The 25,138-nt window shown below is 47.9% G+C and overlaps 1 protein-coding gene across 1 annotated transcript in view; it reads left to right on the top strand.

Moving 5' to 3' along the window:
- The first annotated feature begins 5,752 nt into the window (after positions 1-5,752).
- Positions 5,753-25,138, top strand: part of PRKAR1A (protein kinase cAMP-dependent type I regulatory subunit alpha) — a 174,410-nt gene continuing 155,024 nt past the window's right edge. The window contains exon 1 of the mRNA XM_063960728.1: positions 5,753-5,944. The gene's annotated coding sequence lies outside the window, so the exon portion shown is untranslated. The remainder of the gene's footprint in view (positions 5,945-25,138) is intronic.

Below are 25,138 nucleotides of genomic sequence, written 5' to 3'. Positions count from 1 at the left end.
ATGTTACTTACATGTCCAGGGGTCTGATACAACCTCCCAGGTTCCGGTACATCTCAGCCCCTACAACTGAGGCTGCCTCCCGTCAGCTCAGGCCCTCAGTTGTGACACGTATAACTTGTGATCTGAACCCAGTTAACAGTATGACAAACGTAGGAGCCTCTGAACAGACGGCTCACAACAATAACAACCCGATTTTTTTGTAACAACAACTATGTACAAGTATTGCAGACAATCCGCACTTGGGATGGGCGCCCAGCATCCACTACGGACTACGAGAAATAGATTTATCGGTAAGTAAAATCTTATTTTCTCTGACGTCCTAAGTGGATGCTGGGGACTCCGTCAGGACCATGGGGATTATACCAAAGCTCCCAAACGGGCGGGAGAGTGCGGATGACTCTGCAGCACCGAGTGAGAGAACTCCAGGTCCTCCTCAGCCAGGGTATCAAATTTGTAGAATTTTACAAACGTATTTGCTCCTGACCAAGTAGCAGCTCGGCAAAGTTGTAAAGCCGAGACCCCTCGGGCAGTCGCCCAAGATGAGCCCACCTTCCTTGTGGAATGGGCATTTATATATTTTGGCTGTGGCAGTCCTGCCACAGAATGTGCAAGCTGAATTGTACTACACATTCAACTAGCAATCGTCTGCTTAGAAGCAAGAGCATCCAGTTTTTTGGGTGCATACAGGATAACAGCAAGTCCGTTTTCCTGACTCCAGCCGTCCTGGAAATCTATATTTTCAGGGCCCTGACAACATCTAGCAACTTGGAGTCCTCCAAGTCTCTAATAGCCGCAGGTACCACAATAAGCTGGTTCAGATGAAACGCTGACACCAACTTAGGGAGAAACTGGGGACGAGTCCGCAGCTCTGCCCTGTCCGAATGGACAATCAGATATGGGCTTTTGTGAGACAAAGCCGCCAATTCTGACACTCGCCTGGCCGAGGCCAGGGCCAACATCATGGTCACTTTCCATGTGAGATATTTCAAATCCACAGATTTGAGCGGTTTAAACCAACGTGATTTGAGGAATCCCAGGACTACGTTGAGATCCCACAGTGCCACTGGAGGCACAAAAGGGGGTTGTATATGCAGTACTCCCTTGTCAAATTTCTGGACTTCAGGAACTGAAGCCAATTCTTTCTGGAAGAAAATCGACAGGGCCGAAATTTGAACCTTAATGGACCCCAATTTGAGGCCCATAGACACTCCTGTTTTGCAGGAAATGCAGGAATCGACCGAGTTGAAATTTCTTCGTGGGGCCTTCCTGGCCTCACACCACGCAACATATTTTCGCCACATGTGGTGATAATGTTGTGCGGTCACCTCCTTCCTGGCTTTGACCAGGGTAGGAGTGACCTCTTCCGGAATGCCTTTTTCCCTTAGGATCCGGCGTTCAACCGCCATGCCGTCAAACGCAGCCGCGGTAAGTCTTGGAACAGACATGGTACTTGCTGAAACAAGTCCCTTCTTATCGGCAGAGGCCCTCAGTCCTCTGTGAGCATCTCTTGAAGTTCCGGGTACCAAGTCCTTCCTGGCCCATCCGGAGCCACGAGTATAGTTCTTACTCCTCTACGTCTTATAATTCTCAGTACCTTTGGTATGAGAAGCAGAGGAGGGAACACATACACCGACTGGTACACCCCTGGTGTTACCAGAACGTCCACAGCTATTGCCTGAGGGTCTCTTGACCTGGCGCAATACCTGTCCAGTTTTTTGTTCAGGCGGGACGCCATCATGTCCACCTTTGGTCTTTCCCAACGGTGCACAATCATGTGGAAAAAACTTCTCGATGAAGTCCCCACTCTCCCGGGTGGAGGTCGTGCTGAGGAAGTCTGCTTCCCAGTTGTCCACTCCCGGAATGAAAACTGCTGACAGTGCTATCACATGATTTTCCGCCCCGCGAAGAATCCTTGCAGTTTCTGCCATTGTCCTCCTGCTTCTTGTGCCGTCCTGTTTGTTTACGTGGGCGACAGCCGTGATGTTGTCCCACTGGATCAATACCGGCTGACCTTGAAGCAGAGGTCTTGCTAAGCTTAGAGCATTGTAAATTGCTCTTAGCTCCAGTATATTTATGCGGAGAGAAGTCCCCAGACTTGATCACACTCCCTGGAAATTTTTTCCCTGTGTGACTGTTCCCCAGCCTTTCAAGCTGGAATCCATGGTCACCAGGACCCAGTCCTGAATGCATAACTGTGGCCCTTTAGTAGATGAGCACTCTGCAGCCACCACAGAAGAGACACCCTTGTCCTTGGAGACAGGGTTATCCGCTGATGCATCTGAAGATGCGATCCGGACCATTTGTCCAGCAGATTCCACTGAAAAGTTCTTGCGTGAAATCTGCCGAATGGAATCGCTTCGTAAGAAGCCACCAATTTTCCCAGGACCCTTGTGCAATGATGCACTGACACTTTTCCTGGTTTTTTGGAGGTTCCTGACTAGCTCGGATAACTCCCTGGCTTTCTCCTCCGGGAGAAACACCTTTTTCTGGACTGTGTCCAGAATCATCCCTAGGGACAGCAGACGTGTCGTCGGAGACAGCTGCGATTTTGGAATATTTAGAATCCACCCGTGCTGTCGTAGAACTACTTGAGATAGTGCTACTCCGACCTCCAACTGTTCTCTGGACCTTGCCCTTATCAGGAGATCGTTCAAGTAAGGGATAATTAAGACGCCTTTTCTTTGAAGAAGAATCATCATTTCGGCCATTACCTTGGTAAAGACCCGGGGTGCCGTGGACAATCCAAACGGCAGCGTCTGAAACTGATAGCGACAGTTTTGTACCACGAACCTGAGGTACCCTTTGTGAGAAGGACAAATTTGGACATGGAGGTAAGCATCCTTGATGTCCAGGGACACCATATAGTCCCCTTCTTCCTGGTTCGCTATCACTGCTCTGAGTGACTCCATTTAGAATAGGTCTCACCGAGCCGTCTGGCTTCAGTACCACAATATAGTGTGGAATAATACCCCTTTACTTGTTGTAGGAGGGGTACTTTGATTATCACCTGCTGGGAATACAGCTTGTGAGTTGTTTCCAATACTGCCTCCCTGTCGGAGGTAGACGTTGGTAAAGCAAACTTCAGGAACGTGCGAGGGGGAGACGTCTCGAATTTCCAATCTGTACCCCTGGGATACTACTTGTAGGATCCAGGGGTCCACTTGCGAGTGAGCCCACTGCGTGCTGAAACTCTTGAGACGACCCCCCACCGCACCTGTTTTTACGGCCCCAGCGTCATGCTGAGGACTTGGCAGAAGCGGTGGAAGGCTTCTGTTCCTGGGAATGGGCTGCCTGCTGCAGTCTTCTTCCCTTACCTCTATCCCTGGGCAGATATTATGGGGACGAAAGGACTGAGGCTGAAAAGACTATGTCTTTTTCTGCTGAGATGTGACTTGGGGTAAAAAAGGTGGATTTTCTAGCTGTTGCCGTGGCCACCAGGTCCGATGGACCGACCCCAAATAACTCCTCCCCTTTATACGGCAATACTTCCATGTGCCGTTTGGAATCTGCATCACCTGACCACTGTCGTGTCCATAAACATCGTCTGGCAGATATGGACATCGCACTTACTCTTGATGCCAGAGTTTCGCATATATAGAAATGCATCTTTTAAATGCTCTATAGTCAATAAAATACTGTCCCTGTCAAGGGTATCAATATTTCCAGTCAGGGAATCCGACCAAGCCACCCCAGCGCTGCCCATCCAGGCTGAGGCGATCGCTGGTCGCAGTATAACACCAGTATGTGTGTATATACTTTTAGGATATTTTCCAACCTCCTATCAGTTGGCTCCTTGAGGGCGTCCGTATCTGGAGACGGTAACGCCACTTGTTTTTATAAGCGTGTGAGCGCCTTATCCACCCTAAGGTGTGTTTCCCAACGCGCCATAACTTCTGGCGGGAAAGGGTATACCGCCAATAATTTTCTATCGGGGGAAACCCACGCATCATCCCACACTTCATTTCATTTTTCTGATTCAGGAAAAACCACATGTAGTTTTTTCACACTCCACATAATACCCTTTTTTGTGGTACTTGTAGTATCAGAAATATGTAACATCTCCTTCATTGCCCTTAACAAGTAACGTGTGGCCCTAAAGGAAAATACGTTTGTTTCTTCACCGTCGACACTGGAGTCAGTGTCCGTGTCTGTGTCGACCGACTGAGGTAAAAAGGACGTTTTAACGCCCCTGACGGTGTTTTAGACGCCTGGACAGGTACTAATTGGTTTGCCGGCCGTCTCATGTCGTCAACCGACCTTGCAGCGTGTTGACATTATCACGTAATCCTTAAATAAGCCATCCATTCCGGTGTCGACTCCCTAGAGAATGACATCACCATTACCGGCAATTGCTCCGCCTCCTCACCAACATCGTCCTCATACATGTCGACACACAAGTACCGACACACAGCACACACACAGGGAATGCTCTGATAGAGGACAGGACCCCACTAGCCCTTTGGGGAGACAGAGGGAGAGTTTGCCAGCACACACCAAAAACGCTATATTATACAGGGACAACCTTTATATAAGTGTTTTTCCCTTATAGCATTTTAATATATATATACATATCGCCAAATAAGTGCCCCCCCTCTCTGTTTTAACCCTGTTTCTGTAGTGCAGTGCAGGGGAGAGCCTGGGAGCCTTCCCACCAGCATTTCTGTGAGGGAAAATGGCGCTGTGTGCTGAGGAGAATAGGCCCCGCCCCCTTTTCGGCAGGCTTCTTCTCCCGTTTTTCTGAGACCTGGCAGGGGTTAAATACATCCATATAGCCTCCAGGGGCTATATGTGATGTATTTTTAGCCAGAATAAGGTATTATACATTGCTGCCCAGGGCGCCCCCAGCAACGCCCTGCACCCTCCGTGACCGTTGGTGTGAAGTGTGTGACAACAATGGCGCACAGCTGCAGTGCTGTGCGCTACCTTCATGAAGACTGAAAAGCCTTCTGCCGCCGGTTTCTGGACCTTCAATCTTCAGCATCTGCAAGGGGGGTCGGCGGCGCGGCTCCGGGACGAACCCCAGGGTGAGACCTGTGTTCCGACTCCCTCTGGAGCTAATGGTGTCCAGTAGCCTAAGAAGCTAATCCATCCTGCACGCAGGTGAGTTGAACTTCTCTCCCCTAAGTCCCTCGATGCAGTGAGCCTGTTGCCAGCAGGACTCACTGAAAATAAGAAACCTAAAAACTTTTTCTAAGCAGCTCCTTAAGAGAGCCACCTAGATTGCACCCTGCTCGGACGGGCACAAAAACCTAACTGAGGCTTGGAGGAGGGTCATGGGGGGAGGAGCCAGTACACACCACCTGATCCTAAAGCTTTAGTTTTGTGCCGTCTCCTGCGGAGCCGCTAATCCCTATGGTCCTGACGGAGTCCCCAGCATCCACTTAGGACGTCAGAGAAAGAGGATAAAATACATCTTTTGGGCTTTCTTATACCTTCTTCTGTCATGTGTACAGTGCTTACATCCCAACATGACCCTCTCCAGGAGGGACACAATGCTCTGCTCCTGGACTTTCTCTTAATATATGATTGCCGGCACCTGTTTTGAACAGGTTAATGGATAAGAAACTTTGTTATAGCACAGGTGATGGCAATCATACATTAAGAGAAGTCCAGGAGCAGAGCATTCTGTCCCTCATGTTGGCAGGTATGCACTGTGTTATGTGGCCGCGGTGCATTCCGGGTAGTGGTGAAGTCGGACAAGGCAGCAGTGAGTGGAGAGGCGCGAGCAGGAGGGAGGAGGGATGGGGAAGGGGGGGTTGTTGCTAGGTAACCGTTTCCTGTCAGACCGAGGCCCATTGACGTCACTTGTGGGCTGTGATTGGCTGACGCGGCGGTTTCCGGTGAGTGCGAGGAATAGACACCCGGAGGTGGAGGCCCAGGACACCCGGATCACCGGGAGAGCGGTCTCCGAACACTCGAGCTACACCGAGCACAGCGCTTTCAGGTAACAATGGCTAGAGGCAACGTGGGTGACACTGGTGTGAGCGAGCTGAGGACCGTGGATGCCAGAGCGGAGGCCAGACTCTGATAGCTTTTATTATCGTGGGAACGCAAAGGGCCTGTATTATCTCACTGTCATGTGGGGATCACTTACTGAGGACGGGGAGGGCTGTTATTAGTGGGGGACAAAGGTTACTGACAGCAGACAGTAGCGGGGTCGTGTTATTGTTTGGGCGCATAGTGTTATTGACAGCAGGCAGTATTGGGGCTGTGTTATTGGGGAGACACAGTGTTACTGACAGCAGATAGTATTGGGGAGACACAGTGACAGCAGACAGTATTGGGGCTGTTATTATCGGGGAGACAGTGTTACTGACAGCAGATAGTATTGGGTTCTGTGTTATTGTTTGGGCGCATAGTGTTACTGACAGCAGGCAGTATTGGGGCTGTTATTGGGGAGACACAGTGTTACTGACAGACGGTATTGGGGCTGTGTTATCGTTAGGGCGCATAGTGTTACTGACTGCAGATGGTAGTGGGGTTTTGTTATTGTTTGGGTGTATAGTGTTACTGACAGTAGACAGTATTGGGGCTGTGTAATTATTATGTGGACACAGTATTGTGGACTGGCGTAATAATAATAATAATAATAATGTAATAATAATAGATTGTCCTTAAGGCTGGGTTACTGAGAAGAGATGATCTTTAAGGCTGTGCTATTACTGGTAACGGGAGAAAGTTTTGGAGCGCTTCACTTACAAATGTTATTAGTAGAACGACCGGTACTGCTGGTTCTTATTTGGGGATTGTAGAGCTGTAGTAGTGAGATGGGTCAGTACTATTTCTATTCTACTCTATTCTATTTCTCTTTTAAATTTCTATTTTTTAAAACATATTTTTATTAATGCATCATTTCACATAACAATACTTGGCATCAGAAGGAAAAAGGAGTTACATAAAATTAGTGTTCACTCTAGGCTGTTTTAGCAGGGCGCCGCGCCCTGCCCGTTTTTTAGCAGGCAAAACCCGCCCTGCCCCTTTTGCGGCGCCCTGCTAGAACAGCCGCCCGCTTCCTGCCCTCCCGGCGTGTATAGATGCCGTGCGCATGTGCGTGGCATCCATTCACGCATTGGGAGAGGGTTGGGGGAAGCCCAGCACCGACGGAGGTGCTGGGCACGCCCCCAACAGTGACGTCGCCGGCCACAGACGCTCTCTATAGTAGCGTCTGTGGGCCGCACCGCCCCCTAAAATGACGTAGGCGTGGTCACGCCCCCTAATTTGCGTGGCTGCACCCCCATTTTGGACGCGCACGCGGCTTCGCTGTCTAATTTTTCAATCCAACACATTTTTCTCTATCGTCCTAAGTGGATGCTGGGGTTCCTGAAAGGACCATGGGGAATAGCGGCTCCGCAGGAGACAGGGCACAAAAGTAAAGCTTTTACAGGTCAGGTGGTGTGTACTGGCTCCTCCCCCCATGACCCTCCTCCAGACTCCAGTTAGATTTTTGTGCCCGGCCGAGAAGGGTGCAATTCTAGGTGGCTCTCATAAAGAGCTGCTTAGAGAGTTTAGCTTAGGTTTTTATTTTACAGTGATTCCTGCTGGCAACAGGATCACTGCAACGAGGGACAGAGGGGAGAAGAAGTGAACTCACCTGCGTGCAGGATGGATTGGCTTCTTGGCTACTGGACATGAAGCTCCAGAGGGACGATCACAGGTACAGCCTGGATGGTCACCGGAGCCACGCCGCCGGCCCCCTCACAGATGCTGAAGCAAGAAGAGGTCCAGAATCGGCGGCTGAAGACTCCTGCAGTCTTCTTAAGGTAGCGCACAGCACTGCAGCTGTGCGCCATTTTCCTCTCAGCACACTTCACACGGCAGTCACTGAGGGTGCAGGGCGCTGGGAGGGGGGCGCCCTGGGAGGCAAATGAAAACCTTTAAAAAGGCTAAAAATACCTCACATATAGCCCCAGAGGCTATATGGAGATATTTACCCCTGCCTAAATGTACTAAATAGCGGGAGACGAGCCCGCCGGAAAAGGGGCGGGGCCTATCTCCTCAGCACACGGCGCCATTTTCTGTCACAGCTCCGCTGGTCAGGAAGGCTCCCAGGTCTCTCCCCTGCACTGCACTACAGAAACAGGGTATAACAGAGAGGGGGGGCAAAATAAATGGCAATATATCAATATAAAAGCAGCTATAAGGGAGCACTTAATCATAAGGCTATCCCTGTCATATATAGCGCTTTTTGGTGTGTGCTGGCAGACTCTCCCTCTGTCTCCCCAAAGGGCTAGTGGGTCCTGTCTTCGTATAGAGCATTCCCTGTGTGTCTGCTGTGTGTCGGTACGTGTGTGTCGACATGTATGAGGACGTTATTGGTGTGGAGGCGGAGCAATTGCCAAATATGAGGATGTCACCTCCTAGGGGGTCGACACCAGAATGGATGCCTTTATTTGTGGAATTACGGGATAGCGTCAACTCGCTTAAGCAGTCGTTTGCCGACATGAGGCGGCCGGACACTCAATTAGTGCCTGTCCAGGCGCCTCAAACACCGTCAGGGGCTGTAAAACGCCCCTTGCCTCAGTCGGTCGACACAGACCCAGACACAGGCACTGATTCCGGTGGTGAAGGTGACGAATCAACCGTATTTTCCAGTAGGGCCACACGTTATATGATTTTGGCAATAAAGGAGATGTTATATTTAGCTGATACTACAGGTACCACTAAACAGGGTATTATGTGGGGTGTGAAAAAACTACCAGTAGTTTTTACCGAATCAGAAGAATTAAATGACGTGTGTGATGAAGCGTGGGGTGCCCCGATAAAAAACTGCTAATTTCAAAGAAGTTATTGGCTTTATACCCTTTCCCGCCAGAGGTTAGGGAGCGCTGGGAAACACCTCCTAGGGTGGACAAAGCGCTAACACGCTTATCAAAACAAGTGGCGTTACCCTCTCCTGAGACGGCCGCACTTAAAGATCCATCAGATAGGAGGATGGAAAATATCCAAAAAGGTATATACACACATGCAGGTGTTATACTACGACCAGCTATTGCGACTGCCTGGATGTGCAGTGCTGGGGTAGTTTGGTCAGAGTCCCTGATCAAAAATATTGATACCCTGGACGGGGACAATATTTTACTGTCGTTAGAACAAATAAAGGATGCATTTCTTTATATGCGTGATGCACAGAGAGATATCTGCACACTGGCATCACGGGTAAGTGCTATGTCCATTTCGGCCAGAAGAGCTTTATGGACACGACAGTGGACAGGCGATGCGTAGAGGAGTTATTTGGGGTCGGTCTATCGGATTTGGTGGCCACGGCTACGGCCGGGAAATCCACCTTTCTACCTCAAGTCACTCCCCAACAGAAAAAGGCACCGACTTTTCAACCGCAGCCTTTTCGTTCCTTTAAAAATAAGAGAGCAAAGGGCTATTCATATCTGCCACGAGGCAGAGGACGAGGGAAGAGACAGCAACAGGCAGCTCCTTCCCAGGAACAGAAGCCCTCCCCGGCTTCTACAAAAGCCTCAGCATGACGCTGGGGCTTCGCAAGCGGACTTGGGGGCGGTAGGCGGTCGTCTCAAAAATTACAGCGCGCAGTGGGCTCACTCGCAGGTAAATCCCTGGATCCTGCAGATAATATCTCAGGGGTACAGGTTGAAATTAGAGACAGAGCCACCTCGCCGTTTCCTGAAGTCGGCTTTACCAACGTCCCCCTCAGAAAGGGAGACGGTTTTGGAAGCCATTCACAAGCTGTATTCTCAGCAGGTGATAGTCAAGGTACCTCTTCTACAACAAGGGAAGGGGTATTATTCCACTCTTTTTGTGGTACCGAAGCCGGATGGCTCGGTAAGGCCTATTCTAAATCTGAAGTCCTTGAACCTGTACATAAAGAAGTTCAAGTTCAAGATGGAGTCACTCAGAGCAGTGATAGCGAACCTGGAAGAAGGGGACTTTATGGTATCCTTGGACATCAAGGATGCGTATCTCCACGTTCCAATTACCCCTCACACCAGGGGTACCTCAGGTTCGTTGTACAAAACTGTCACTATCAGTTTCAGACGCTGCCGTTTGGTTTGTCCACGGCACCTCGGGTCTTTACAAAGGTAATGGCCGAGATAATATTTCTTCTTCGAAGAAAAGGCGTATTAATTATCCCATATTTGGACGATCTCCTAATAAGGACAAGGTCCAGAGAACAGCTAGAGATGGGTTTAGCACTATCTCAAGAGGTGCTAAAGCAGCACGGATGGATTCTGAATATTCCAAAATCCCAATTAATGCCGACAACTCGTCTGCTGTTCCTGGGGATGATTCTGGACACAGTTCAGAAAAAGGTTTTTCTTCCCGAAGAAAAAGCCAAGGAGTTATCTGACCTGGTCAGGAACCTCCTAAAACCAGGAAAGGTGTCTGTACATCAATGCACAAGAGTCCTGGGAAAAAATGGTAGCTTCTTACGAAGCAATCCCTTTCGGCAGATTCCATGCAAAAGGATCTGTTGGACAAATGGTCAGGGTCGCATCTTCAGATGCACCTGCGGATAACCCTGTCGCCGAGGACAAGGGTATCCCTTCTGTGGTGGTTGCAGGAGGCTCATCTATTGGAGGGCCGCAGATTCGGCATGCAGGATTGGATCCTGGTGACCACGGATGCCAGCCTGAGAGGCTGGGGAGCAGTCACACAGGGAAGAAATTTCCAGGGAGTGTGGTCGAGCCTGAAAAAGTCTCTTCACATAAGCATTCTGGAACTAAGAGCAATCTACAATGCTCTAAGCCAGGCGGAACCTCTGCTTCAAGGAAGACCGGTGTTGATCCAGTCGGACAACATCACGGCAGTCGCCCATGTAAACAGACAGGGCGGCACAAGAAACAGAATGGCAGAAGCTGCCAGGATCCTTCGCTGGGCGGAGAATCACGTGATAGCACTGTCAGCAGTATTCATCCCGGGCGTGGACAACTGGGAAGCAGACTTCCTCAGCAGACACGAACTTCACCCGGGAGAGTGGGTACTTCATCCAGAAGTTTTCCACATGCTATTAAACCGTTGGGTAAAACCAATGGTGGACATGATGGCGTCTCGCCTCAACAAGACACTGGACAGTTATTGCGCCAGGTCAAGAGATCCGCAGGCAATAGCTGTGGACGCGTTGGTAACACCTTGGGTGTACCAGTCCGTATATGTGTTTCCTCCTCTGCCTCTCATACCAAAGGTATTGAGGATTATACGGCAAAGAGGAGTAAGACTAGTGGCTCCGGATTGGCCAAGAAGGACTTGGTACCCGGAACTTCAAGAGATGGTCACGGACGATCCGTGGCCTCTACTTCTGAGAAGGGACCTGCTTCAGCAGGGTCCTTGTCTTTTTCAAGACTTACCGCGGCTGCGTTTGACGGCATGGCGTTTGAATGCCAGATCCTAAAAGGAAAAGGCATTCCAGAAGAAGTCATTCCTACCTTGATAAAGGCAAGGAAGGAAGTCACCGCGAAGCATTATCGCCGTATTTGGCGAAAATATGTTGCGTGGTGCGAGCAGCGGAGTGCTCCGATGGAGGAATTTCAACTGGGTCGTTTTCCTACATTTCCTGCAATCAGGATTGTCTATGGGTCTCAAATTGGGATCTATTAAGGTTCAAATTTCGGCCCTATCAATATTCTTCCAAAAAGAATTGGCCTCAGTCCCTGAGGTCCAGATTTTTATCAAAGGAGTACTGCATATACAGCCTCCTGTGGTGCCTAAGGTGGCACCGTGGGATCTAAATGTAGTTTTAGATTTCCTCAAATCCAATTGGTTTGAACCACTAAAGAATGTGGATTTGAAATATCTCACATGGAAAGTGACTATGTTACTGGCCCTGGCTTCGGCCGGGAGAGTATCTGAACTGGCGGCTTTGTTTTATAAAAGCCCTTATTTAATTTTCCATTCGACATAGGGCAGAGCTGCGGACGCGTCCGCATTTTCTCCCTAAGGTGGTATCAGCGTTTCACCTGAACCAGCCTATTGTAGTGCCTGCGGCTACAGACGACTTGAAGGACTCCAAGTTGTTGGACGTTGTCAGAGCCTTAAAAATATACATTTAAAGGACGGCTGGAGTCAGAAAATCTGACTCGCTGTTTATACTGTATGCACCCAACAAGTTGGGTGCACCTGCTTCTAAGCAGTCGATTGCTCGTTGGATTTGTAACAAAATTCAACTTGTACATTCTGTGGCAGGCCTGCCACAGCCTAAATCTGTTAAGGCCCATTCCGCAAGGAAGGTGGGCTCATCTTGGGCGGCTGCCCGAGGGGTCTCGGCATTACAACTCTGCCGAGCAGCTACGTGGTCAGGGGAGAACACGTTTGTAAATTTTTACAAATTTGATACCCTGGCAAAGGAGGACCTGGAGTTCTCTCATTCGGTGCTGCAGAGTCATCCGCACTCTCCCGCCCGTTTGGGAGCTTTGGTATAATCCCCATGGTCCTTTCAGGAACCCCAGCATCCACTTAGGACGATAGAGAAAATAAGAATTTACTTACCGATAATTCTATTTCTCGGAGTCCGTAGTGGATGCTGGGCGCCCATCCCAAGTGCGGATTATCTGCAATACTTGTACATAGTTATTGTTAACTAATTCGGGTTATTGTTTAGGAAGCCATCTTTCAGAGGCTCCTCTGTTATCATACTGTTAACTGGGTTTAGATCACAAGTTGTACGGTGTGATTGGTGTGGCTGGTATGAGTCTTACCCGGGATTCAAAATCCTCCCTTATTGTGTACGCTCGTCCGGGCACAGTACCTAACTGGAGTCTGGAGGAGGGTCATGGGGGGAGGAGCCAGTACACACCACCTGACCTGTAAAAGCTTTACTTTTGTGCCCTGTCTCCTGCGGAGCCGCTATTCCCCATGGTCCTTTCAGGAACCCCAGCATCCACTACGGACTCCGAGAAATAGAATTATCGGTAAGTAAATTCTTATTATATTCCCACTGGCTAGTTTAGCAAGTGGTTTGTCCCTCTCCCTTCTTGGTTGTTTCAGCTAACATATCTTGCTGCAATAGAGGATTTCATCTGAAGGAGGACAGCATGCACCTGACTAGAGTTTAAAGAGGACGCCAATCAAATCTTATCGTATAGTACATGATTACACAACTAGGACAGCGATGTGTTTTGTGCCGCAGTGCACCGCAAACAACATTGCAGCGGGGCAGTTATGTCAGAGAATGCTGGTTCTCCCTACAAAACGGCAGGTTGCGAGAACCGGCATTCTCTGATTTATGGAGCGCTAAATTGACTAGCTGCGGGAGCCCCCTACTTGCACTATTCAATCCGTGCTGAAACTGAATCTACCCCTTCAAAAAACATTTTACTTAATTTAATATTATTTTCAGAATTTTTAAATAAACTTTTGGACTTGCGGTGCTGTGAAAAAAATTCTGAGACTCAGGTGGTGATACAAAAAAGTTTGGAAAACCACTGCACTACACTACTAAATAAAATAAAAAAACACTTTACTACTGCTTCTACTCTACACCGCTCACCCTGCACACACTACAGTACTGCTGCTAATCTCTACTCCCGGCCCCACCTACAGTACACTACAGCCCCATACACACAGGGAGATTTCCCCAGAGATGTGTGCTGAGTGAGGAGGAGGGGGTCGCTCATGTCACCCAGCGATGAACTGAGTGATGTGCTAGATTGAGCCTGCATGCAGGCTCAATCTAGCACCAGCGATAGTGCAGCGCGGGGCCGCACATTGCTATCGCTGTGGGGGTACACACGGAGAGATCCGTGCTTAACTTCTAAGCAATCTAGTCAGATTGCTTAGAATTTAAGCACTGATCTCTGTGTGTACCCCCATTACCTCTCACCCAATACACTACTTCACTCCCTTCCCTGCATAATCCGTCACTACCCTGCACTGCACCCCCCTCCCCGCACACACTATCTTGCACCCCCATCCCCACAAACACTGTACTACAGCCACTACCCTGCACTCCACTCCCCACACCTAGTACACTAGGCCGGACAATCGGTTGATCGGCAGTTCATGCTACCATATTAGTAACCTACTCTTAGTGTACATAGACCCCTGAATATTTACTATACGAGAACATAAGACATTTGCACAGGGGCAATTGCCAAAGTGAAAATGGCAAACACATATGCATGGACAAATGTACTGCAGGTCAGTATTTTTGTAACTTTGGAAGTAATTTGGACTTGGGTACATACCCATTTGCATAGTGAAATATCCACATTTGACCTGTGCATGCCTACATCTCAACCAACACTCGGGTGTGGAATGACTGACCGGTGGTAAGCATACCGGCAGCGGAATCCCGGCGGGGGTGAGTGCAGCGAGCCCCTTGCGGGCTCTCAGCGCTGAGGGCTCGGTAGTGCCCTGCGCTCGCCACGGCTTCTATTCCCACTCTATGGGTGTCGTGGACACCCATGAATGGGAATAGTCCCTGTTGGTTGGCATGCTGACCGTCGGGATAGTGATGGTGCGGGATGTAGGGGGAGGTCATGTGATTGTCCGTCTCCTGACCGCCGGTCACATGAATACATATCCCCAACACTCCCTTCCCCACACACAGTACACTACCTATTACCCTGCATACCCCTCCCCGCAAACACTACTGCAGCTACCTTGCACCCTCTCAATGCACACACTACACTACTTCTCACTGTACACACCCTCCCCTGCATACTACCGCCGAACAAGTGGATACCTTTAAAATACCTGGGTTCAACTATCAACAGTTAACAGATAGCCGCTACAAGTGACATCACGAGTGCCACAGCTGCCTTTGCAACTCTGAAAAAAGGCCTCTGGGACCAAAAGGACATTACCATTGCCACAAAAATTAGGGTATTCAGCATATCCGTTAGAACAAATTTACTTTATGGTTCAGAATAATGGCAATACTTAAAAACGACCTAACAAAGCTGGAATGTTTCCAAATGAGGTGCTTTCGAAATATACTTAAAAAAAAAACGAATGGACCGGAGAAATTAAAACATCCAAAAACTATTCAAAGACCAACCCACAGTTGAATCCTATATTAAAAGACAGCGTTTAAAGTGGTTTGGACATGTCTGCAGAATGGAGCCAAAAAGAATACCATACCAGTGCCTAAATACTGTAACACATTCCGGAGGAATGGAAAATAGTAAGTGATACGCCAAAGAAAACATGGCTAAAGTCGATTGCCCAAGATCTTCAACCATTACACTTCCATATTGATGATGCCAAGCAAGCCGCCCTAAACCAATCCCAGTTACGTGTGATTATTAGAGATTCCCTGCCTTTGGCTGTCACAGTGCCAGCAAGATTACCCTACTGGTGCCAACGACAATTAAGTCACATTATAAAGCGATGATTGATGTTTTTCCACACTTCCACAGAACAATATACTGCTTCCCACTGCTGCTACCATTCCTTTCATGTCAGTACCAAAATGGTTGTGGCTTCTACTCCAAAGTCTTGCCTTAACATTACATTCCTGTGAGTAAAAGGAGGGAAAATAAGTCTTCTCCCTTTCCCTTCTCCCGACTTGCATATTTAAGTCAGACTAAATACAATATCCCTCCCTGAAGTGAATTTCAGACTAAAAAAAAACAAAAAAAAACCCAAAAACCACATTCCTGACAATTGAATTCCCGGGAGTTTGCAAATTCCCGACAATCTTATTTAAGTCAGACTAATTACAATATCTCTCTCTGAATTGAATTGCCGACTAAAAAACACATTCCTGACAATTACATTCCCGTGATGCACGGGAGTTTGTAAAGTCAGGAATTTGAAGACAAACTGTCACTGAATTGAATTGACCCCATAGAGATATTCATTTACATTGAAGGGTTGCGAAAATAGTATACAATGTTCATAGCAAGACCCCCCACTGTTCTGTATTACTGGGGAATTTTATTAGTAGGAGGCCCAGCACTTTTATCAGAAAGAGAGGAAAGCACTACTGGCTGTACTGTCTGGATAAAACTGACATTGTATTAGACAGTTGGCTGTAATGGCTACACTATTGTAAGCACAAAAATTGTATTAATGAGTGGGGACTATGGTTCCAGTATGAATGGTCGACGGTCATTAGGTTGACCACTATTGGTCGACATTGGCATGGTCGACACGTGAAAATTGTCGACACATATTTTTGAACCGGTTTTTGGTGTCATTTTTTCCGTAACATGACCAGGAACCCCAATTAGTGTACCGCGTCCCCTCCGCTACCGCTGCGCTCGGCACAGGTTACTATTCCCAATCGTAGTCCACATGGATGGTAAAGTATGAAAAAGTAAAAAAAGCTATATAAAAAAAAAAGCTGTGTGGACCTTAACATTGTCGACCATCTGAACCCTCTGTTATGGTGGGGTGGGGGTGCGTTGTACTGCTGTTAGTGATAGGGAAAAATCTAACAACAATCCTGTCAGAGACTGGTTTCATTGAGTAGAGCAGTGATTCCAAAACTTTCTTCAATCACGATGCCCTAGAGTATCAGCATTTGTGTCAAATACCCCTAGGATATAACAATTTTTTTTTTTTTTTTATTGATAAAGTTGGAAAAAATATTGATTTAAGTAAAAATTTTCTACTTGTCATTATTAGAGTCAGTTATGTGGTGGTGTACAGTTTTACTTCTGATTGTCCACATGTTTTATGATAGGCAAAACCAGTGCTGGTGACTGCCAATCACTGTGACCGTAAATAATTTGGTTTGGTCCTGGTCCACCAACTCGAGTCAAGACCTTTTTGGCACCCCGTGGTGTCTAGGCACATAGTGGGTGATTCAGACCTGATCGTAGCTGTGCTAAATTTAGCACAGCTACGATCATCCCCACTGACATGCGGGGGGACGCCCAGCACAGGGCTAGTCCGCCCCGCATGTCAGACCCGGCCCCACCACACAAGTACAAAAGCATCCCAAAGCCGTGATGCTTTTGTACTTGAGGAGTATTTCCCAGCCAGCGCAGCTCCTGCATGTTGGCCGGGAGTTACTCGTTGTTGTGATGATGGCAGCAGCTGCGTGTGATGTCACGGAGATGCTGCAGCCTGCCCCTCGCACTGTCCGGCCATGCCTGCATTGGCCAGACCGCACCCACAAAACGGCAGCCAAACGCTGCCATGCCGCCCCCTCCCGCCCAGCGGCCGCCTCTGCCTGTCAGTCAGGCAGAGGCCATCTCTGGGCTACGACAACTGTCGGCTGTCGGCCATGCGCCGGCGCATGTGTACTTCTAACCTGATTGCTGCGATGAGCGGCAGCGTGCGATCAGGTCAGAATGTCATAGTTTGAGAACTACTGAAGTAGAGGAAAGTACTGGGTGGCTTTGGTTTGCTCAGGGGACTCTACCTGCATTTATTTTTGGACAGTTATGAGTGCAGCACTGTTATTATAATTGGAATAACCTGAACATCTGTCATACCCTTTTCAGATAGAAAAGTCTGAAAGTCCCGGCAATTACCCGGCATTTCAGTGCAGGGTTGTTTTGCCGGGACCTACCTGACCCCCCTTTTCACACAGACATGCAAATTACCGGGTCGAAAATTTCGACCCGGTAATTTGCAGATCAACACGGGTATTTTGTCTGTGTGAACGGGTCAACCCGTGTCATAATTCCCGTGTCTCCGACCCTGGTAAATTCCTGGATCGAAGTCCCGGGAATTACAACGCGGGTTGACCCTTTCACACAGAAAAGGACCCGCGTGTTTCATGAAATGACCGGGTGGAACTGCTTCACCCGGTAATGTCATGTTCTGTCTGAAAGGGGTATCAATGAGAGTTTTGCACTGGGTGACCAGTATTTGTTAGTAGGAACTGTACTGATGCTATTGGTGACATGGGACAGTGCTGTTAACTCTGTATTGGTTACCATTGGGATATGGAGCTCTGCGTAGGAATACCCTGTCCATGTAAGGGTGAAGGAATTCTGACCTTGACCCTATGCATTTAGTGTATCGGATAAGACACAAACAGACCTGGTCACTGCTCTATGTAATATGATCTGGCAGTCTGTGGTTGGATAAACATTTCTGCAACACATTGGATGCATCCTGTTATTCAGTCACTTTGTTCTGTGTAACATATTTAGCTCTAATAGACACTTTTTTCTTTTGACTTTTGCCATAGACTGATATAGCTTAATTATTTTGATATTGACATTTTAAGAAGTAATATAAAAACAGAGCTACAGGAGGGGTGATATAAAGTACATTATTTGGACTATTTCCTCTGATCGCAGACTATATTAATTTGCTGGATTTCAGATTTTCTGCACACTGTTTGCTGGGAGATGGAACGTCCCCTAGATGAACATACTTAGAATATCCAAAAGTTTGAACTTGATGGACCTGTGTCTTCTCAGTCTCCCAAACTATGTAACTGAATACTTCCCCGAGTCTCTAATTACATGGATCCCTGACTAGCGGATATCCTTAGACTCCTTCAGGAAAAACATCCTTCCTGTTACTCCACGGTTTTCTAGAAATGTTTCAATACACTCAGTCCTAATACTACAGAGTATTGATACATATAACAGTCTTATATATTTATTAGCAGGCACAGCTATTCTCTTTGTAGCAGTCTAGGTATTCTGCATACTTTTGTTTAACTATTTTGCTAATGTTGACCCCTTAGCAGGGAAGGGGTTAACCACTTTGTTCCTAACGCTTAACAGATATCCTTTAAAGCCTGATACCATCTCTGCCTGGTAAGGTTTATTAAGTAAACAATTTACAGGTCAGCATTGCTTTTAAGACATTTCTGTGTTCCCTCATTAAACTGCTAACAGTTATTGTAGTGTGTTGGTCAGGGAGAATGCAGTTGAAATACCCACTGTCGTGATCCCGGTGTACAGGAGACTGATGCCGGAATCCCGACACTCTGTAATATACCGCCAAATGGAATCCCTACCACTGCAGGTTATTCCCACTGGGTTGATGGCTCCACACCACCAACACAGTGGGAATATAACCTGTGGTGAATGAAGCAAGCCACCGGACCCGAATTGTGGCAAGGGGACTCGCTGCCGGGATTCCCACAGACGGGTGGCCACTGTTTATACTGACAGCCGGCATCATTTGATCATCCGTAGACACAACAATATGTAGACAACATATCTGTGTGGTACGGGTGTAGTATGGTATGCCGGCGGTCGGGCTCCCAGCGACCAGCATACCGGCGCCAGGAGCCCGACCGCTGGCATACCGACAGTGTGGCGAGCGCAAATGAGCCCCTTGCGGGCTTGTTGCGCTCGCCACGCTGCGGGCATGGTGGCGCGCTATGTGCGCCACGCTATTTTATTCTCCCTCCAGGGGGGTCGTGGACCCCCAAGAGGGAGAATAAGTGTTGGTATGCCGGCTGTCGGGATCCCGGCGCCGGTATACTGTGCGCCGGGATCCCGACAGCCGGCATACTGAAGACCACCCGTGTGGTACATCGCATCTGACATGCCGTGGCGAGACTTGGTACCGGCGAGCATCTTTACGTGCAAATTTTTCCATTATAATGCATCTTATTCACACATAAATTCAAATAGAACGCACAAGCAGCTTATGGTGATTAAAATGGTATGCAGCATGTCTATATTCTGTGTGCGACCGTGGCTGTATCTGCATACGAAATGCACGCTACAGTGTCTGGCTGTTTTCCTAAAAAACACTGTAAACGTACCATTTTGTATGCAGTTCGGGCCGCAGGCGCATGCAGAATATAGGGATGCCGCATATAATTTTAATTAGCAGAGTCTGCATGTGTGTCTTATTCACACAGCGATGTGAATAAGACACATTTTCGTCAAAAAAACAAAACGCTAATGGAGTTGCACGGGACCTGTCAGCTGACTCACGCCATCTCCTGCTACATGGCATATTGAGGCAAGATTGGGCAGTATGGATGGTGTAATGGTTAGCATTACTGCCTCACAGCACTGAGGTCATGGATTAAATTCCCACCATTGCCCTAACTGTGCATAGTTTGTATATTCTCCCCGTACTTGCGTGGGTTTCCTCCCACAATCCAAAAATTTACTGGTAGGTTAATTGGCTCCCAACAAAATTAACCGTAGTGTGAATGTGTGTGCGTGTGCATGTGGTAGGGAATAAAGATTGTAAACTCCACTGGGGCAGGGACTGATGTGAATGGGCAAATATTCTCTGTACAGCGTTACAGAAATAACTGGTAATCTATAAATCTGTTGCGCACTAGTTGCAGAGAATTCAGATTGTATTTTATTTACAACTTCTGTGAAATGTAAATTTTCTTTTCTTTTTTTGGTTAGGAAAATAATTCCTGCCAAATACTCGGTCTCAGGAGTGAATGTTTAATTTTCTTTTTATAGTTTGAATATTTTCTCTTTTCCATTTTACTACAGATAGACCCTTAGGGGCCGACTCAATTGTGACGCATGCCACCTGCTGACCATCTAAAGGAATGGGCGTCTCAGAGCTATTTAGTTATTTCTCTGACAGATGCCCATTAGCTGCGGCAGTCACATTTTTGTGTTCAAAAGTCTGTAATTTGGGTGCCCAAACCTGGACTTTAGATGCCCATTAAAGCGTTTTAGACACCACAGGAGAGAGCAACACCCCAGGCAGGAAAGAGGAACTGCATGGATTTTGAAAGGTGCAGGATGCTAGAATGAACACTACAAATCTATTCACTAGCATGCGTGTAGTGTTCACGCTAGGCAGTTATAGCAGGGTGCCGCGCCCTGCACGATTTTTTTTCAGGGCAAAACCCGCCCTGCCTGCGACGCCCTGCTAAAACTGCTGCCCGCTTCCTGCCCTCACAGCATGTAAAGATGGCGCGCGCATGCCCCCTTATCTTACATCTGCGGGCTAAACCGCCCACTTTTATTACCCGGAATGACCCCGCCCCCCTATTTTGCATGGCTGTGTGCGCGCGCTAGTGCCCCTCTAGGTCCGGCGCCCTGCCCAGATTCTAGAGTGAACACTAGCATGTGTATGAAAGGGATGCGGTGAAGATGCCAGCTGTCGGGATCCCAGCAGCCAAAAGACGGCACTGGGATCCCGACACCCATCAGAATCTGGAGATAGGGTCAGGACCCCGACGCCGGAATCCCGACAGCCGACATCCCGGCCGTAAGTATACCCGCACTTTTAAGTCTAGTGCCGGGCTGGTTTTTTTCTTTCTTTCTCTGGTTAGGCATCAGGTAGGGAGGTTATGGTTAGGCTGTATGGTGGGCTGGTTAGGGTTTTGCATCCCTGTGGGGGGGTTAGGCTGCGGAAGCGGGAAGGTTGGGTTTAGGCAACGGGGACGGGGTTAGGGACTAAGGGGGTGGTTAGGCTATGGGAAGTGAGGGTTAGGGGGGTGGGGAGAGTGGAGAATACCCCTTACTAACCCCTGTCTTCTCATCAGCGGGAGCCCGGAGTCGGTATTACCCGACCGCCGGGATATTATACTGATTAACGTAGGCTACATAGTTACTAATACCACTTTTCCACCAAAATCCCGGGTCTGTCTTGGGATTTTTTACCTGCATTTTGCCGGGACATACCTTGCTCAGACCCTGTTTTCAGTACACCCTCATCACATGTTTTTCCCAGGTTGCCTCTGTTTCCACTGAACCCAGGTAAGCCCAGCAAAACCTGTGGTTGTTATTAAAAATGGCCTTTGATCAGGCTCAAAGTTGAGGTCTCAGTGAACAAAAGGGAGGAGTGGGGACTCAAGCAGAACAAGTGTAAAAAAATAAATAACCTGAAAATATGTTGTTATAAAGAAAATAAGAACAAAACACGTCTAAACTGCACCATGTTACTGTTTCTTTTAACAAATAGTAGCAGTTGTAAATTACCGGGTGAAGTTAACTTTTTAACTGCCTCGTTGTCGTTGATCTGAATCTAAAGTTATTTTGGATATATTTTTTATTATATATTAAATTCCAAGTGTAGACACTCCTAAATTCTCTGCCAGTCATTTCATTATAGCAGCATCATCTGTTTGAAAATGAAGCAATTCCCTCATGTAATTATTTGGAGGATTTTAGGTTCATTAACCTTGCCAAGGCAGAGAATCAGATGTACAAGTGCAGTACTGTGCTCCGTAGCCTGAAATTTCACTTTCCTTTTCTGCCCTGGAAGGACCAATCGGCAGCTTATGCAATTACTTGGGTCAAAAAACCCGGGTAAGAGTTGTTTCCACTGCAGTGTTCCTGGGTTTTACCCACTAAAAACCCTGCTCAATACCCGGGAAGAAATCCTGGGTCAGTAGTCCTGGGATTTTTTCATAGGAGCCATTTCCACTGTGCCGCATCCTTACCTGGGTTTTTTAGGCAGTGGAAAATGAGTATAATACCCCTTTTCCACTGATTTGAAAATCCCGGGATTTTGGTCAGTGTAAACGTAAAATACTCGGGACAAAGTCCAGGGTCCCCGACTCTGCTCCCGACCAGGGTCATGGAGCTCAGACCCGGAAAATTGTCAGGTTGATTAGACCTGGCAATTTCTCAGGTTACAGTGGAAAAGGAGTATAGATAGATGGACATGTAAAAAGTAACTGTAGTGTTTATAATTACAGTAATATAATAATAATCTTATGTTCATCATGCGTTTTTCTTTGGTTTTGTTTTTTAACCCTACACAGCAAGCTGCCATGTTAGGAGGGAAGTGCTTCGCAGTGCTGGCAGTGTTTGAGTTAGCATTTTACAAACTTTCCAGGATTGCAATGGTTAGGGGATTCATACTGTAGGTTAGGTACGAAACACTTATTAACAGAGCTGCTGTATAATGTTCGGGTAGAACTGAACAATATCTTTTTTATTTGCTTGATCTTTAATGTTTATTTTATCCTTATAGGTTATATTATGGATGTTTTATGTAGTCTACAGTTTTTGCACATCAATGATTACATCCCATCTTCTACAGCAGTGGTTCTCAAACACTGTCCTCAGGACCCCAAACAGACCACATTTTCCAGGTCACACAGCAGGTGCACAGGTGTATTCATAACTTACTGACCCATTTTAAGAGATCCACAGGTGGAGCTAATTATTTCACTTGTGTTTCTCTAACGTCCTAGTGGTTGCTGGGAACTCCGTAAGGACCCTGGGAACTCCGTAAGGACCATGGGGAATAGCGGGCTCCGAAGGAGGCTGGGCACTCTAGAAAGATTTATGACTACCTGGTGTGCACTGGCTCCTCCCACTATGACCCTCCTCCAAGCCTCAGTTAGATTTCGTGCCCGGCCGAGGTTGGATGCACACTAGGGGCTCTCCTGAGCCCTTAGAAAGAAAGTATAGTTTTAGGTTTTTTTATTTTCAGTGAGACCTGCTGGCAACAGGCTCACTGCAGCGAGGGACTAAGGGGAGAAGAAGCGAACTCGCCTGCTTGCAGCCGGATTGGGCTTCTTAGGCTACTGGACACCATTAGCTCCAGAGGGATCGACCGCAGGCCCAGTCCTTGGTGTTCGGTCCCGGAGCCGCGCCGCCGTCCCCCTTACAGAGCCAGAAGCAAGAAGAGGTCCGGAAAAACGGCGGCAGAAGACATCAGTCTTCACCAAGGTAGCGCACAGCACTGCAGTTGTGCGCCATTGCTCCTCATGCACACTTCACACTCCGGTCACTGAGGGTGCAGGGCGCTTGGGGGGGGCGCCCTGAGCAGCAATAAAAACACCTTGGCTGGCAAAAATACCACAATATATAGCCCCAGAGGCTATATATGTGGTAAATACCCCTGCCAGAATCCAGAAAAAAGCGGGAGAATAGGCCGCGGAAAAGGGGCGGAGCTATCTCCCTCAGACACACTGGCGCCATTTCTCCTTCACAGATCCGCTGGAAGGAAGCTCCCTGGCTCTCCCCTGCAGTCTACACTACAGAACAGGGTAAAAACAGAGAGGGGGGGCACTAAATTTGGGCGCAATATATATATAATATAAAAAGCAGCTATAGGGGACATAACTCAGTTAGTCCCTGCAATATATAGCGCTCTGGTGTGTGCTGGCATACTCTCACTCTGTCCCCCCAAAGGGCTTTTGTGGGTCCTGTCCTCATTCGGAGCATTCCTTGTGTGTGTGCGGTGTGTCGGTACGGCTGTGTCGACATGTTTGATGAGGATAATGATGTGGAGGCGGAGCAGATGCCTTTAGAAGGGATGTCACCCCCTGCGGGGCAGACACCTGAATGGATGGGCTTATGGAAAGTAATGAGTGCACGTATAGACTCCTTATATAAGAAAATCGATGACATGCCAAATGCGTCGCAGGGGTCGTCAGGGGCTCTAAAACGCCCGCTACCTCAAGCAGACCCAGATGTCGACACTGATACTGACACCAGTGTCGACGACGATGAGTCAAACCTGATGCCCACTAAGGCCATTCACTGCATGATTGAGGCAATGAAAGAGGTGTTACACATTTCTGATATAGCTACAGGTACCACTAAAAAGGGTATTCTGTTTGGAGAGAAAAAACTACCCGTAGTTTTTCCCCCATCAGATGAATTAAATGAAGTGTGTGAAGAAGCGTGGGCTTTCCCTGATAAAAAATTGGTAATTCCTAAGAAGGTATTAATGGCGTTCCCTTTCCCGCCAGAGGATAGGTCACGTTGGGAAACACCCCCTAGAGTGGATAAAGCGCTCACACGTTTGTCTAAAAAGGTGGCACTACCGTCTCCGGATACGGCCGCCCTCAAGGAACCTGCTGATAGAAAGCAGGAGGCGATCCTGAAGTCTGTATATACACACACAGGCATTATACTTAGGCCAGCTATTGCGTCAGCTTGGATGTGCAGTGCTGCCGCTGCATGGTCAGATAAACTGTCAGAAAATATTGACACATTAGACAGAGACACGATCCTGTTAACCATAGACCATATAAAAGACTCAGTCTTATATATGAGAGATGCACAGAGGGAAATCTGCCGACTGGCATCTAAAGTAAGTGCATTGTCCATTTCTGCTAGGAGAGGCTTATGGACTCGCCAGTGGACAGGAGATGCAGATTCAAAAAAGCACATGGAAGTGTTACCATATAAGGGTGAGGAATTATTTGGGGATGGTCTTTCGGACCTAGTTTCCACAGCAACGTCTGGGAAGTCAGCATTTTTACCCCATGTCCCCTCACAGCCTAAGAAGGCGCCGTTTTATCAGGTTCAGTCCTTTCGGACCCAGAAAAACAGGCGTGGAAAAGGCGGGTCTTTTCTGTCCAGAGGCAGAGGTAGGGGAAAAAGGCTGCAACAAACAGCAGGTTCCCAGG

The sequence above is a fragment of the Pseudophryne corroboree genome, chromosome 3 (assembly GCF_028390025.1).
Source record: "Pseudophryne corroboree isolate aPseCor3 chromosome 3, aPseCor3.hap2, whole genome shotgun sequence".
Lineage (NCBI taxonomy): Eukaryota > Metazoa > Chordata > Amphibia > Anura > Myobatrachidae > Pseudophryne > Pseudophryne corroboree.
Note: the sequence above shows the minus strand (reverse complement) of the source record. Positions and strands in the feature narration are given on the sequence as shown.